The 13,979-nt window shown below is 41.7% G+C and overlaps 1 long non-coding RNA gene across 5 annotated transcripts in view; it reads left to right on the top strand.

Moving 5' to 3' along the window:
• Positions 1 to 13,979, top strand: part of LOC144245988 (uncharacterized) — a 58,895-nt gene that overhangs the window by 11,213 nt on the left and 33,703 nt on the right. For all 5 annotated transcript variants that reach the window (XR_014954011.1, XR_014954012.1, XR_014954009.1 and 2 more), the window contains exon 2: positions 429 to 572. This is a non-coding gene — a long non-coding RNA (uncharacterized LOC144245988). The remainder of the gene's footprint in view (positions 1 to 428; positions 573 to 13,979) is intronic.

The following is a 13,979-nucleotide window of genomic DNA, read 5'->3' as shown; positions in this document are numbered from 1 at the left end:
GCCCCTCAGAGACCCCTTATCAGGGGGCTTCAAGGTGGGCTGGAACAAGACTTGGGCCAATGGTGTTACAGACACTTGATGTTTCAGGGTAGGGTTACAGGTGTGGGATGAACCATACATTTTGGGGGTTGAGATGCAACAGTCCATTTGACTTTTGGATCTATCTGTAGGTAAGGGCATTATCCAACCAGTAGGGGGGATTGTTTTCATCCTGGCTATACTATTGCAAATCTTTTGCTGGGCAATTATATTTATTTATCCTTCCCAACACTCTGGTTCTTAGGATGCTGGGATGGCTGTAACAGGGGGGCCAGAGCTGGGACAAGAGCATCAGATGGACAGGTCACCAAAAGTGTGGTGGTGCATGTCCTGAGCTGAGAGTATAGTCTGAAACCAAGAAAAACTTTTGTTTCCTTTTCTTTTTGCAGAGAGAAGGTAGCAGAGTGTAACCAATTCCAAGGCATCTGCTTGTAAATTAGTGGTGGTGGTGGTGATATTTGGATCTTAGTACCACAAAGTCCTCCTTGAAACCACTCCTTATTCATTCTTCCCAGCGGATCCCAGGAGAAAGGGTAAGCAAGGCTTTCTGGTTCCCACTGGAGAAGACTATGAAGGCAGGAGAACTTTCTATGATTTTCCCTGGAAAGGAACTGTGGTTGGGACATATGTTCTTCTAATTTGGAAACATTTTATATTTTCCAGGGTGCTTGCCATAAATCAGGGAGAGTTTGGGCTCACAGGAAAGATGGGTGGGCGGAAAAGCTTTTATTTATTTATTTATTTATTTATTTGTGCTTGGTTTGGTTTGGTTTTATTTTTCCAGTTTGGGCTCTGACACACACATTTTCACTCTGTTGTTTGAGATTTTACCACTAAAACTTTGGGAAGAAAAGAAACCTTCTTCCCCATTGCAAAGCTGGTATTGTTTGGGATATCCTGCTGGGCTTGTGAAGAGAAGTGATGACAGACACCCTGTGACAGACGTAAAAACCCGCTCTGGAATCCGAGCAGCAAATCCAGCGTGTGAGCAAAAGCTGCTCTGACTTGTGTGTGTCTCCATCGTCGCCTGCCAGTTTCAAACCAGGCTGTGTCAGTGGAGAACTGTAAAAGCTTCTTGGGAGAACTGGCTGCTCTAAAGAACAGAAATGGGGAACATAACTTACAACTCTGAAATGGGTAGTGCAGCTCCTGGAGAAACAATGATTGCAACACAGGGATATGGAGATCTCAGCTGTAAAAGCCTGTAAGGCAGATAAACCATCAGGGATTTGCTTGTACCATACTGGGAAGATTCCTAGTCCTCAGTACGGATGTGAGATATCCAGTGAGAAAGAGCTGAGCCCCTCAGACAAATATAATTAGGTCAGTAAAGTTAAATGCCAGACTGTATCTTTATATTGCAGTAATAAAAGGGTAGTGAGAACCTCCAGTAAAAGTATCAGTGCTATTCCCAATCTGTGATTCCTATGGCTTATGGGCAAAGCCACAGCCAACACACGGCACATTTCCCATGTGAACAGGTCTAGTTTCACAATCACCACTATGAGACAGACACAGGACCCTCTGACAGGAGAGCTCTAGTCTGCTTTGGTTTGACAACAGAGATTGATTCCTGCTTGGAATCATTTCCAGTGCTGTGGGGTTCAAGGCGTGCCATGCGCTGACCTCATCCCACTGAGAGCAAAAGGCTGGAGATGAATGAGTAGCTGGACTCATGGCAGCAGAAGAGGGGGAGAAACAGCACAGACCTAACCAGGTTTGGTTAGCCAAGGGCTGTCTGGGGTATAGAGAGCCTCAGGGTGTCAATAACACCTTTCACCCTCATAGCAAACATCGCTTTGCCCACTGGATGTATCTGTCCTGAAGGAAGAGGAACCCTAGGCTTGTACACGTCTTCAGATCAAACAGTGAAATCAGTTACTTGGCACACCTGAAATTGCTTGTTGAAATCTTTTCTTCCCATCTTTCTTTCTCTCTTGATAACTATATATCCTTGCATACTTACAAGTTTTAGAGGGGTTAACTCATTGGGACTACCTTGGGGACAGAAATATTTGGAAGCACTGGAATTCCTGTTTCCCCAAGTGTGAGTGGATGTTATCTGTTCATGTCCAACTGTGTCTTTGATATCTTCAGATAGAGGGTGATGGTGACGCCCCATCCCCTTCATGCCAGCCATATATCACCCTTCTGGCACCACAACTCCTCTGACATCTGACCTGAGTACTATCAGTTGCAGCACATCCAGTTGTCTACAAAAACCAGCTTTTTGCTGTAGGGAATACCATTTCCTGTACCTCCTGGCAGACCTGCGGGGTCAGAAAAATCCCTGTGCAGCACTCTCCCCTCAAGACTGTCCAAAATGCCTTTTTTCACTGCAGAAGAGTTCCTCTCTCTATATACATAGCTTGCACTTTAGGGACTGCTCAGCCTTGCACAGGGGACAGGATGGACAGCACTCCATGAATGAGCAATTATTCAGAATCTCACTTCATTATTCTGTGTTTTTGCTGGCTCTTTTGGGTCCTATATACTCCCAAAGCATCCTTTACTTATAAAGTCCTCTCTTTGTGTGGACTTTTTATGGTGCTGATTGTCAAGTAACTTGAGACTTTCATATCAAGGAATTAATTTTTACTCTGCCCCTGTGAGGGGTGAAAATGGCCCAAATCAGTGGTAGAAAAGACTTTAGACTGCAACAGGGATGTTGTGAGCCTCCAAAAATTTCAGCTGGCTTTGTGAGAGATTAGCACTGTAAGCAAATCTGGTTTAGACTCTCACCTCCAGGTGAGGCTCCCAGAACTGGTGACATGTGTGGGGAGCTGGCACTGCCTGAGCTGCTTGGAGCCACTTGGAAGTGTTGCCCTTTGCAAGAGTAAACTTGAATTGCTGAGAACAGCATTCATGTGTGGGAGCCATGAAAGTGGCTCTCCCTGTACTCACTCTTTGTCTAATAGTCTTCCCAGAAAGAAAGGCAGGATGAGGAAAAAAGCAACAGGGGTGTAAATATCTATGGATGGTCAATAGGTAGTTGATCTCTGTGGGTTTTGCTTGCTTCTTTGTTTAAATTCCCCTTCCCTCCCCTCCCAGCAGTGTTGATGTTCCACAGAGATCCTATTCTGCTAGTACAAGTATTTTTTTCCCAGTATCTTCAGCTGCAGCTTTATTTAACCTACTGCCCAAATCCAAATTGTTTTGTACACCAAAACACTCTGAGTGCTCCAGTTGAGAGCTTTAATTCTCCAACTTTATTATTAACAATTATACCTTTTAGTGTGATTCCTGTGAAGTTTTGCACAAAGCCCTTCTCCCTAAGCATCTGAGTGTGAGACTCCCCTGTGATCAGCCAACAGCTCTGAACTGCTGGAGCCAAGCACGAGCCTGTCTCGTGTGAGACAATGTACTCTGTGACAAAAGATGCTGCAGTCTTTATGAGAACTTGGGTGAGATTTCCTTTTGCCAATGGGCTTCCCAGTGAAGTGGAAACAAAGGAGGGCTCAGTTAGGGTGGCTCCTAACTGAGGGTTAGTGGCATAGGAGAGAAGGACATTTCTTTAAATATGATCCTGACAGTAAAATCTACTAAGTCCCAATTAGAAAGGCTCACAAAAGGACTTCTGATGGTTGATACCACCTGGACCACTGAATTTTTCCCCCCTACATTTTGAAATTAAATATTCACAGTATTTTATTTTCTTTTTGAAGATTGCAGAATTATTTTAATTTTGTTAATACTAAAAAGGAAAGGAAAAAGGAAAAACTTTGCTTTTTCCCCCCAACACCCATTATTTGATAAAAAACAGTTCTGTCCATTTGAGAACAACACTTTCAACAAGGTCTAGTAACTGAGTTCTGACTTTAAGTCGTATTTCATCTGATATTGGGAGGGAGTGTACTCCTTTGCTCCTCTGTAAGTTAGAGCTCATAAAGAAGAAAGACCAAACTTTTCTTGCTGACAGAGTGCTTTGGAAATTTAGGTTAGGTGTTTTATATTTTTAATATTACCATAACTTTGAAGTAAATAGATGATTAGGATTTTTTTCCCCAGGGGGAGAAATGGCAAGGAAAGATGAGAGAGAGTTCCAGATCTCAGCCTGACATCAGTCTCTTGAACCTGGCACTTTGAAGGGCAGTTTCAATCTGGTGATTTGTTTGATCTCTTATAAAATCCTCTCTACCAGTGTGTAGCTACCACCCACTTATATTTATTATGCAGTTTTATTTTTGCTTGGTAATATTTTTCTCCTGTTTATTTTAAAAGGTCTACATTTTGTGGTGACAGTCTCCCATTTTCCAAATTAACTGCTAGCAGATGTTGCTGTGTGGTGTGAAGCACACGCAGCAGCTGAAACCAGCAAGGTCTGGATAGAGGCTTAGGAAGAAAAAAATCTTTGTGTTGTTCAAGCAAGTTTCAGGATTGTCTATAAAGTGCTCATGTAGAATCTTATTCAGAAAATAAATTACTGTTGTTTTTATAGCTTTTAGCTGGTTTTAGTGTTTGGAATTACTGCTGAAACCTCACAAGTCTGTAGCATGTTTTAAGATGTGAAATATCATTCGGGCAGTGTTATTTAGGAAAGGATTGGCTCCTGATACATGATATACAGGCAAATGCAGGTAAGTCCTGCTTACAGCTACAGCTGCCTGGTTTTGTCCCATCTGAAATCCCTGCTGCTCTCGTACATGTTCTAAACCCAAAATCTTCAGTGTGAGCAGAGCACTTTGAGTAGGCTGGTCTCGAAACTGTTGCTGAAAATGAGAAATGAGGGGTCATGCTTTTCCTTTTGGAGTGAAATATTGCAATTCGATCGGGTCATTAGGTATGCCCGTGTTTGTTTGTTTCTTTGTTTGTTGCATCTGTTAAATTTCACCCAGTTTTGGACACATCACGATGCATTTGTGAGAAAGTGAGGATGTGTGTTTTGCAGAGTTGACTGGCTAGGCAGGTGGCTAACCTGCCTGGACAATTTATATATCCTGCTACTGCTCATCCTAGTAAACAGGTAAATTTTAAGCACTCCCTGTTCTTCATGTCTGTCATCAGTAGGGCGAGAGGGAAAGAAAAAGTCTCATAATGCAGCAAGTGATTCACTGGTTGCTGGAGAGCTCAGGAGGAAGTGTGGTCAGTGTGGCTGTGGCTACATCACAGAAAGGTTTTAAGATCTGTTTGTGTGAGTTTTTGTTAAGACCAAAGCAAGTATTAGAGAATTGCAGAATGGCCTGGGTTGAAAGGGACCTTAAAGATCATCTAGTTTCAACCCCTTGCCATGGGCAGGGACATCTTCCACTAGACCAGGTTGCTCAAAGCCCCATCCAACCTGGCTTTGAACATGTCCAGGGATGGGCAACCTGTTTCAGTGTCTTGCTGCCCTCATAGTGATGAGCTTCTTCCTAATATCTAATCTAAACCTACCCTCTTTCAGTGAAAGCTCCTTAACTTACCACTATCTCATGCTGTAGTTGGTTCTTCATTAGAGCAGGGAAATGGACTAGGAAAACTGTAAATTTTCCTTTAAAATCTACCATTCTCTGTCTGTACCTTGCTCTGTAGCCTCCCTCAAAGAAACTGGAAAATTAACTGGATTTGCCCCATTAGATGTGCAGCTGGAGAAGAGCTGCCCACTAGATGTCACTGGTACTTCGCTGAAATAAGGTTTAAACAGCCTTTTCTGGTAGGTAGCTAAAAAGAGATGAAGTACAAGTGGGCATCATGCTCAAACCCTTCTCTGCTCCACTCCTGTGCCAGGGCTGTGGTGCCTCCCACTCCATGGGGCACGCGGTGTTGATCCAAGGAATGGAGCCATCCTGGGCTTGTGATGTGCTGGCTAATTCCTCCCACAAGTTTAGGGCTTGAAAACTGGGCTGAGTTAATATGCTGAGGTTTCAAAGAGCCTGTGGATGGGTACAGGAATGCTTTTGGGATGAGCACTGTGCATACATATTTGGACAAAATGTGCACATTTCTCACATTTCTCTTTGTGAAAGTATTTCAACACTGCTCTATTCACTAGGACTGCTAATGATTTTATTTCCCTTATCTTTCAAAGGCAACAGCTAATTCTGCATTTGATTCTGAGGCAAAACTCCATGCTGATATGGCTTATGCAGACTTTTGTGTGTAAAGAGGTGCTGAATGGCCAATAATCTTGTTAAAGAAGGGTTGTCACAAAGATGGCAAATACACAGAAGCTGGTCTTCAACAGTATTTTTAGTGCAGAAGTTGGACAAATTATATCTGCTTTATTTCACTTGACCTACCAGAGGTCCCTCCAGTTAAATCACCTGCAGTTGGCCTATAGTTGATCCTTTGTTGACTTATTTAATCATCTGCTGGTTTTCAGAACAGGGTATGAGCATGCAGACTGAAATCAGTCCTTGAAAGGGTCCTGTCACTGAGCAGTGAGCCTCATACATGATCATCTGCCCGTCACATAATATGAGCACAGATGACAATCACTTACCTCTTTTATGTCATGATATAAGGCTAAAATTGTCTAAAATGAGGAAGAAAGCCATTATTTAATCAATGGAATTGCGTCAATTGAGTAAAATTTGTCTCTAGTGTAAACAAATGGAATGTCTTTGCGCTTTGTGAAAACAAGACTAAATTACTTGCAGATCTTGCAGATAGAAAAACATAGGAAGTGGACTTGTAGGCTGACACATTATGGGGTTGGAGTCTGCATTTAAAATAATTATCCAGATTACTCTGGATTACTTAATATTTTTTGCATCATGCGTATGCACATTTAATTTTAAAGCAATAAAAAGCAATATTAGGGTTTTTTTCAGTCATGTTAGATTTGAGATATTCCTCAGAACAATGCAGGATTATTACCACTGAATGCCCTAGATGAATACAAAAATGCCAAAACCTAATTTTAACTTTTGTAGGTGAGTTGAAGAACAGTCCTCTTAGACAGAAAAAGTTTTGGGACATATACATATAAGGGACTTTATGTGAGAAAATGATCTTTCATTAAAAAATAAGTGTAAACCTAAGTGCCCCACTGTGTAGCCCCATATCTATACAAATAACAGAACACAGTAAAGAATTTAATGATTTTTAGATTCATGCTTTTGTACAATTACCCAGGTTTTGTAATATGAACACTCAATTATTAGTGATTACAGCCTGAAGACCAGTCTGAACATGGAAAAACAGGAGCTGGGAGGGCTATTGGGTATCAGACTGTGGGTATTTTACACATCCTTAAGTTTTCAGGTTCAACAGAAGAGAATGTGAGTGTGTTAAAGATGTGTCCTTCTAATCTGTAGAAATTCTTACTTGGTAAAGTAAATGTTGTTGGTGCTTTTGTAACTGGTCTGAAGTGACCAGCTGGAGTAAGATCAGTCATGTGCTTGACCTGGTGCCTCTAGAATGCAAGATATGCCTATATAAGTCTTCCTGGCTGATTCAAAAGTTGGGATTGCTCTGCAGAGAACTTGTTAGAAGATAGTGTGGGAAGCTGGTATTTAATATCTTCTTTTTAAAATCTTCTGTTGTGGCCTTTTGGAGACAGTATTAGATGATTCAAAGGAACACTGTTGGAAAGGCAATAAACTGCGTGTTTAGATCTTGATTCAAGAAGCTTCCAGGATAGCCCCTTTACTCAATGAATGCTTGGTGAACCAAGCTGAAAGGCATTTAATAATATCAGCACATCTTAGGGTTGGTCCTTAACTGTGACAGGTGGTAGCTGAGAGGCAAAAGGTAGAGAGGTGAGCAAAATTTCCACACCAAAGATCACAGAAGCGGTATAGTAAATATGCAATATTTTCACTCCTCCCATCCCTCTTCAAAGAGTCATCTGGAGTTGTAGTTCTGCGTGGATTTTGAAAAGGTGGTCGCCACAGGAGGGAAGGAACCATAAATTGAACAAGTGTGCACCTGACTGCTGTGTGTGCCTTGTGTGTCCAGGCTGTGGCTGAGGGAGCTGCCTGCCTGACATCAGCACGGGCCAGCAGGGTGGGACTGGCCCATGCACAGGCAGCACTGTCTGGCTGCATCTTCCTCATTTGTCAGACTAGACCCCATGGAAGAGATCTGAAGTATGCTGTGCTGCATCTTTTTCCCCAGTTGTGGTTAGGGAACAGTGGTTGGGGTGCTGTTGCATTGTCAGATTGATTATCAGGAAGATAAATGTAGAAAGAAAAGGCATCATTGGAAAGCTGGAGATTTGGACTCTTGGCTCTATCCTTGATCCTGCCGATACAGGAGTACAAATTATGAACCAGTTATGGAAGAAATGGGGATTCCTTGCTGCCCTGAAGTGTTGGGTCTGGATTTCTGACAACACTCAGGAAGGGAGCTCAGCACCACGTATTCCTGGAGACCTCCCCTGCTCCATAGGAGCTCTCACCTGGAAGTTAACCCCTCAGAGGGATTATGAAACTGGAGCCCCTTTGGCTGATTTGAACATAAGACATCTACAGCTCTGTCTTCACCACCAGCCCTAAAGTCCTGACCTGACTGAACACCAGTCAGCAAATTTGTTGCCAGTGGGGTTCCTTACAGCGTTTCCATGATGACAACTTTAACTGGAGAACCTCAGGCTCCACGGGCAGCCTCTTGCAATGGGCTGTGCTTCCTGTTTTGTGGTGTTGCTCCTTTCTGCAGGCAAAGGGTGTGAGTGGAGGGCTTTGGGGAGGAGTGGTCTGTAAATCCTGTAGGTTCATATATTGGATTTTAGGAAATTAGTAGGAAGGCAGCTGCCAGCTCCAGTTTCATTAGGGTGATGCTCCCTGGAGCACCCTTGGCATTTGGTTTTGTTTACAGGTCAGTGTAATGATAAAGTTCACTTCCTTTCAATGCAGGTGTCACTTTAGATATTGGATATATTTATTCAGAAATGCCTGACATAGCTGATAAAGAAAACACTATGATAGATTTTAGTAAAATAAATCAGTCTTAATAGCCAATAAGCCAATAAAGTGACATCTCTGTGTGAGAATCTGATTCCTACAATTTCAAATTTCAGGGTTTAGGGTCTTGTTTCACTTCTTTTGTCATTTAAGATAATTTGTTACATTTTAACTGAATTTAAAAAAAGCTCTTTATTGTTATGCTCTGCATAGTAAAGCATACTTAAGTAGCAAGGTAGAGAAATCTGCACCTTGAGAGAGTATCATATTGTGCTGAGACTTCTGAGAGATTAGCTTTTGAAGAACCTCTTTGTTTTTATTATGAATATGATTCAGTCCTGGGAATTTAATTTGCTTCTCTAGATCATTATGTTTGCATGTTTTCTTATCAAAGGAGGCATAAGTTTAGGGCATGAGCCTGTAAATCTGTTTTCACATAATTTATTAAAAGTCACATAGTACCGATACTGTTGAAGGGAAGGATTCTGTTTATCTTTTAACTCTACAGTGACATTTAGTCCTTTCAACATAGTTTTCATTTTTAGAGGTCAGTGCATATTCTACACTATGACTTTCCAGGAACTCATGTAAATTTTGTTTTCTTTCTGCTTATTTTCTCTCTGTTCTGCATCTCCTTACAATGCCCTTCATCCAACAAAGTCAAGTTGCCTGTTTTAATGCAGGATTAGCTTTTTGCAGGATAGTCTTGGCTGGACAGAGGAGCAGAAGTTTAGCAGCATCTTTAAGTTGTGTGTTTTTTCTCTCAAGTAAGCCAACCTCCCATGTTCAGAGGCCAGATTATTATGCCTTTGTTCAAAAGACTGTTCTCATCCATTTTCCACAAAGAACTATACAGAGTTTATTGTTTCTGTGTTGTGATCCCTTAACAGTTGATGAAGTTTGTGAGTGACTTTTCCTATCATTTCTGAAAATCCTAAGGAATACCTAGTGGGATTTGCAGAGGAAAGTTTCTGATTTCCTTCTCCTTCCCTCTATTAATACTGAATATCCCAGGGAGTGAGTACAGCTCTGTTCAGAACCATAACTTGTAAGAAATGATCATGTGCTGGTGTGTTGTGGCAGTCAGGGGAGACTACTCATATTTGGGGCTGATCCTATCCTCATGGGGATGGACAAACAGCTTGATTCTCCTTGTAAAAGCTGAAGCCAATTTTGACTTCAAAGGGGGTGGAGGGAGCAGGACCAGTCAGTTTTGAAAATTGATTTGAAAGCTGTGTCTAGTTAATTTGGATGCCCTTCTGTTTACAGCTTTTAGCCTTAAGAGATGAGGAGTGATTCCTTAAGGTCTTCAGCTTCCAAATCCGTGTCCTGTTGATATAATTGGGGAATGAGCTAGGGAGACAAAACCAGTAAATGTGGCCTTTGAGGGTGAGTTTAGCTATGATTTCCTAAGCATTTATATCCTACTGGGAAACTTTCAGACAAAAAACCTAAAAAGCTTCCTATTGGCAAAAGTTCAAATACTGTATTTAAAAGGGTCTTCCTGCACGTTCCTAAAGGCAGCTGATCAGAGTGTGGCTTTGTGCAGAGAGCACAATGCACTTCACTCCTGCCCAAATGCAGTTTGTGGCATGCTGTGGCAGCAGCAGCAGCAGCATGGCTGAGTGCAGGCTGGTGCTTCCCGGCGAGCTGCTCGCCACGTCGCTCTTCCTCCCTGAGCAAGCAGCTCTCAGCTGCTCTCTGGCCAGGCTGCTTTTAGGGAAGCCTGGTGTTAACAGTGGGATTGCATTATGTGAAATGCCAAGGGTTTTTTGAGTGCTTGTAATGTTAAGTTGTAAATTAAGTTGTAGCAGGCTCCAAAGACAAAAGTTCTGACCCATCAGTTCAGGGGCTGGGATTCCTGTTGGACGCTGTCTGCTGAGCTCTGGCATAAACCTGGAAATATCTTGCTTGGAGCAAGAGGGGCTGTGCTCCCATGGCAGCTTTTGGCCTGGGTCTGAAACTCAAACTTTCCTAGATTTGAAGCAGCCACAGCTCCTGCTAGGATCAACAGGAGATGCAGGTGCCAGTATTGTGAATAGCAAGACTTAATCCAAGTGGGATACATGCTGCTTCTACTGTCTCTCAGTGTCTCTTGAAGGTGTGGGGTGCTGTCAGGCTTGGCTGGCTGATATTTGCCAGCATTTTCAGACCCCTCAGAAGTTTAAACAACTGTACATTATGGTTGTTATTAACAATCATAAGGTATTTATTTTATTATGACCTGGGCAGTATTTCATTCAGAGAAGCTCATCTTCTAATATTTATGAGTTATGGTTTGGTTCCTTGCCAGTCAATTTTCCAAAAACTCATTGCTCTCAATCTTACTTTGCTCAGTGAGACAGTCTGAGCTCTTCTGGCTTTGGAAGCAGTGTATGTAAACATGTGACATTTCATCTCATAAATGGCGTCATTTTTACAGTGCCAGGGTCTGGTTCATCTCTGTGTTTCAGGTTATGCTGCCATAACCCCATTTATTTGAACACAGCTGATCTGCAGTAATGCAGCTGAAAGTCAAAGAAGTTGGCCAAAATGCCTGTAGGCCACTACAAATGGTAAAAAAGTAATACAGAAATCTGAATCAGCCTCTCAGGTGGCAAAAACTCCTTTGCTGCATTAAAGTTATATGACTGGGATATTTGGATCCATCTTAATTTATTGCATATTTTATTGTCTTTAAAATGATGATTAAGGGCGAGTTGGAGAATAAGGTAGAAAATATAGAATGCTTGAATCATTAAGAGGCAGAGGAGATTCATGAAAATGTGCTTTGCAGCCCCAAACCCATTTCTTGCCCATTCTACAGGAACACAAGCTGCAGTTTCTTTAAAATCCACTGCCAAGAGGACAAAATGTTGCTTTCTTTCACTTTTTACCCCCCTATACTTTCACTCTCTGATTAGTCCCGTTGTTCTTTATGAACAAACCTGAGTACTACATCCTCAACACTTTTGGGCCTCATTCACCAAACAGATGCTGTTTAATTTCTTTTCCTGGTGAACTTCTTTATTGTCCGTATTGTTACAGACAGAATTCAATTCAAGCTTATTTTCTGGTTTCTTTTCAAAATAGAATCAAGATAATGATTTATTATTTGTATGATATGCCTAAAAGCTCTTTCCTGGCTCTTACTCAGTTGTTCCAGGAGCTGTATAAAACCAGAACAAAGGCAAGGTGTATGCTATTGCAAACTTTTAAACTGATTCTTCTAGAAAGGCAGAATTTCTCCTTAACTATGAGGCAAATTCTCTTCTGCTCAACTCTATTAGCTGTATACCAGAATTGAAAAATCTGACTATTATCATTTAGTTGTAGATGCTCTTCATGCTGTCCTTGATAACTGAAGTGGGGAGAAGGAATTAGAGCTTGCCTGTTGCAAGAGGTTGCATTTCAGAGGATAACCTGATATTTAATTTTTCACGAAAAGGACACCTTTCATATCTTAGTTATTTCCCTTGTAGCAAATCTGGGGTCATCAAAGCTTGATGTTCTGCTTAGGTAAGTTCATGATTCACAGGAGACTGAAAGTCTGGGCATTGGGGTATCACAAGAAGATTTTGAAGGGGCTTAAATATGATCCACTTTAGTACATATTATTTGTACTTTTGACACCTAGCTTTCAAAGGCATAATTAATTTTTAATCTAGCCACTTTTGCTTGTGCCGAACTTCTGAGTAATTTGGAAGCCTTTTCTACTAATAATCTTTTCTGCCAATATATAAAAACAAATACTGGAAGACAGCAGAGCTCCTAGAGAGCCATCTTGCTTGTATAGCTGCAGCTTCCCTGGGTATGTGCCACTGCCTCCAGGGAGCAGGATGCAATGAAACCGTAGCTGCTCCTTTGAGGGATTCTCACTGAGCTGTTGACAAGTTCTTCATGGGCTGTGGACAATATACCACTATGCACTTGTGTCACACCACAGGGCCTCCCATTGACGCTTATCCTTTTCGTTTGGCCTCTGACCTCCACTGCTTGCCACTTAGGGAAGCAGCAGTTCAGAAAAGAAAGCAAAAGTCAGACTGAAGTAGTTTTCATCTACCTTGGATAGCCTTGCTTGAATTTCTTGCTGTTGTTCAGATGGCTCATAATTAATGCAGATCCTGTATTTTTTTCCCCATTTTGAAATGAAATCCATTCTTGAGTATAAATGGAGAAATCAGTATTGTTTCACTGCTACCCACATGTGTGAATTTTCACCCTGACATCATTATTCTTTTTTAAATTTTTTTTTGTGTGTGTCAGAGGTAATCCAGAACAAACCCCAGAGAGTTAGAAAATGTACAAATGCAAATTCACAGGTTTAGTCTCTCTGCAGTGTCTGACTTTCACATGTTAGTGATCTGTGCTTGGGCTTAACTGAACTGAAGGCAAAATGTAGTATAAAAGTACAGTTTCGACAATCCATGCAGCAATGATTTTGCCTGTGAGCTCCTCATTCATCTGGGTAGTTAAAACATTCCCCTACAATTGGTCACTATATCAATGCCAATATTTAAGTCTGGGCTGGAAGTAATTATATTACTCTGCATCCTGACTGTACAGCTACAGCCCCCCCACCTCTTCATTTGGTGATGCCAAGGAATAACTTCAGTGGCTTCCAAGTCCATTAATTGAATTACAGGAGTGCTGAAAACCCTGTCTTTATCTGGGGTTCTGTGGTATTGAGGTGTTGTACAAAATCAGAATGAAAAACCACCCTTTATGATGTGTGGGTTGGCAAACAACCCACGAAGCCTCCTCTGTTCCTCTGCTCAGCCCCCAGTAGCTGCTTTCCCCCTCCCACTGCTTCTGGAAGTGGTCATCAAATGAAAGGGTAGAGCTAGAGGGAGGGAAGAGGCTGATTTAATTAGAGATCTAAGGGGTCATTTTTTTCCCCCAGCATGCAGTATTGTTGTAACTCAGCACTTATTGATGTGTGATGATTACAGACAGCCAAGAAACTGGCCTACACACACTCTCCTAGACTTATGATGGCAGACACAGGACCCTTTGATTTCCAGAATGAGCAGTTTATCCTCTTTTTTTACAGTTAAACTGATCTAGAGGAACAACTTAATGAAAATAAAGTTAGATGACACATACAGGAAGGATAGCCTGAAAAACAAAGCAAAT

Source organism: Lonchura striata, chromosome 3 (assembly GCF_050655825.1).
Source record: "Lonchura striata isolate lonStrDom1 chromosome 3, ASM5065582v1, whole genome shotgun sequence".
NCBI classification, from domain to species: Eukaryota; Metazoa; Chordata; class Aves; order Passeriformes; family Estrildidae; genus Lonchura; species Lonchura striata.
The sequence above is the reverse complement of the archived record's forward strand: the minus strand, read 5'-3'. Positions and strand labels throughout refer to the sequence as shown.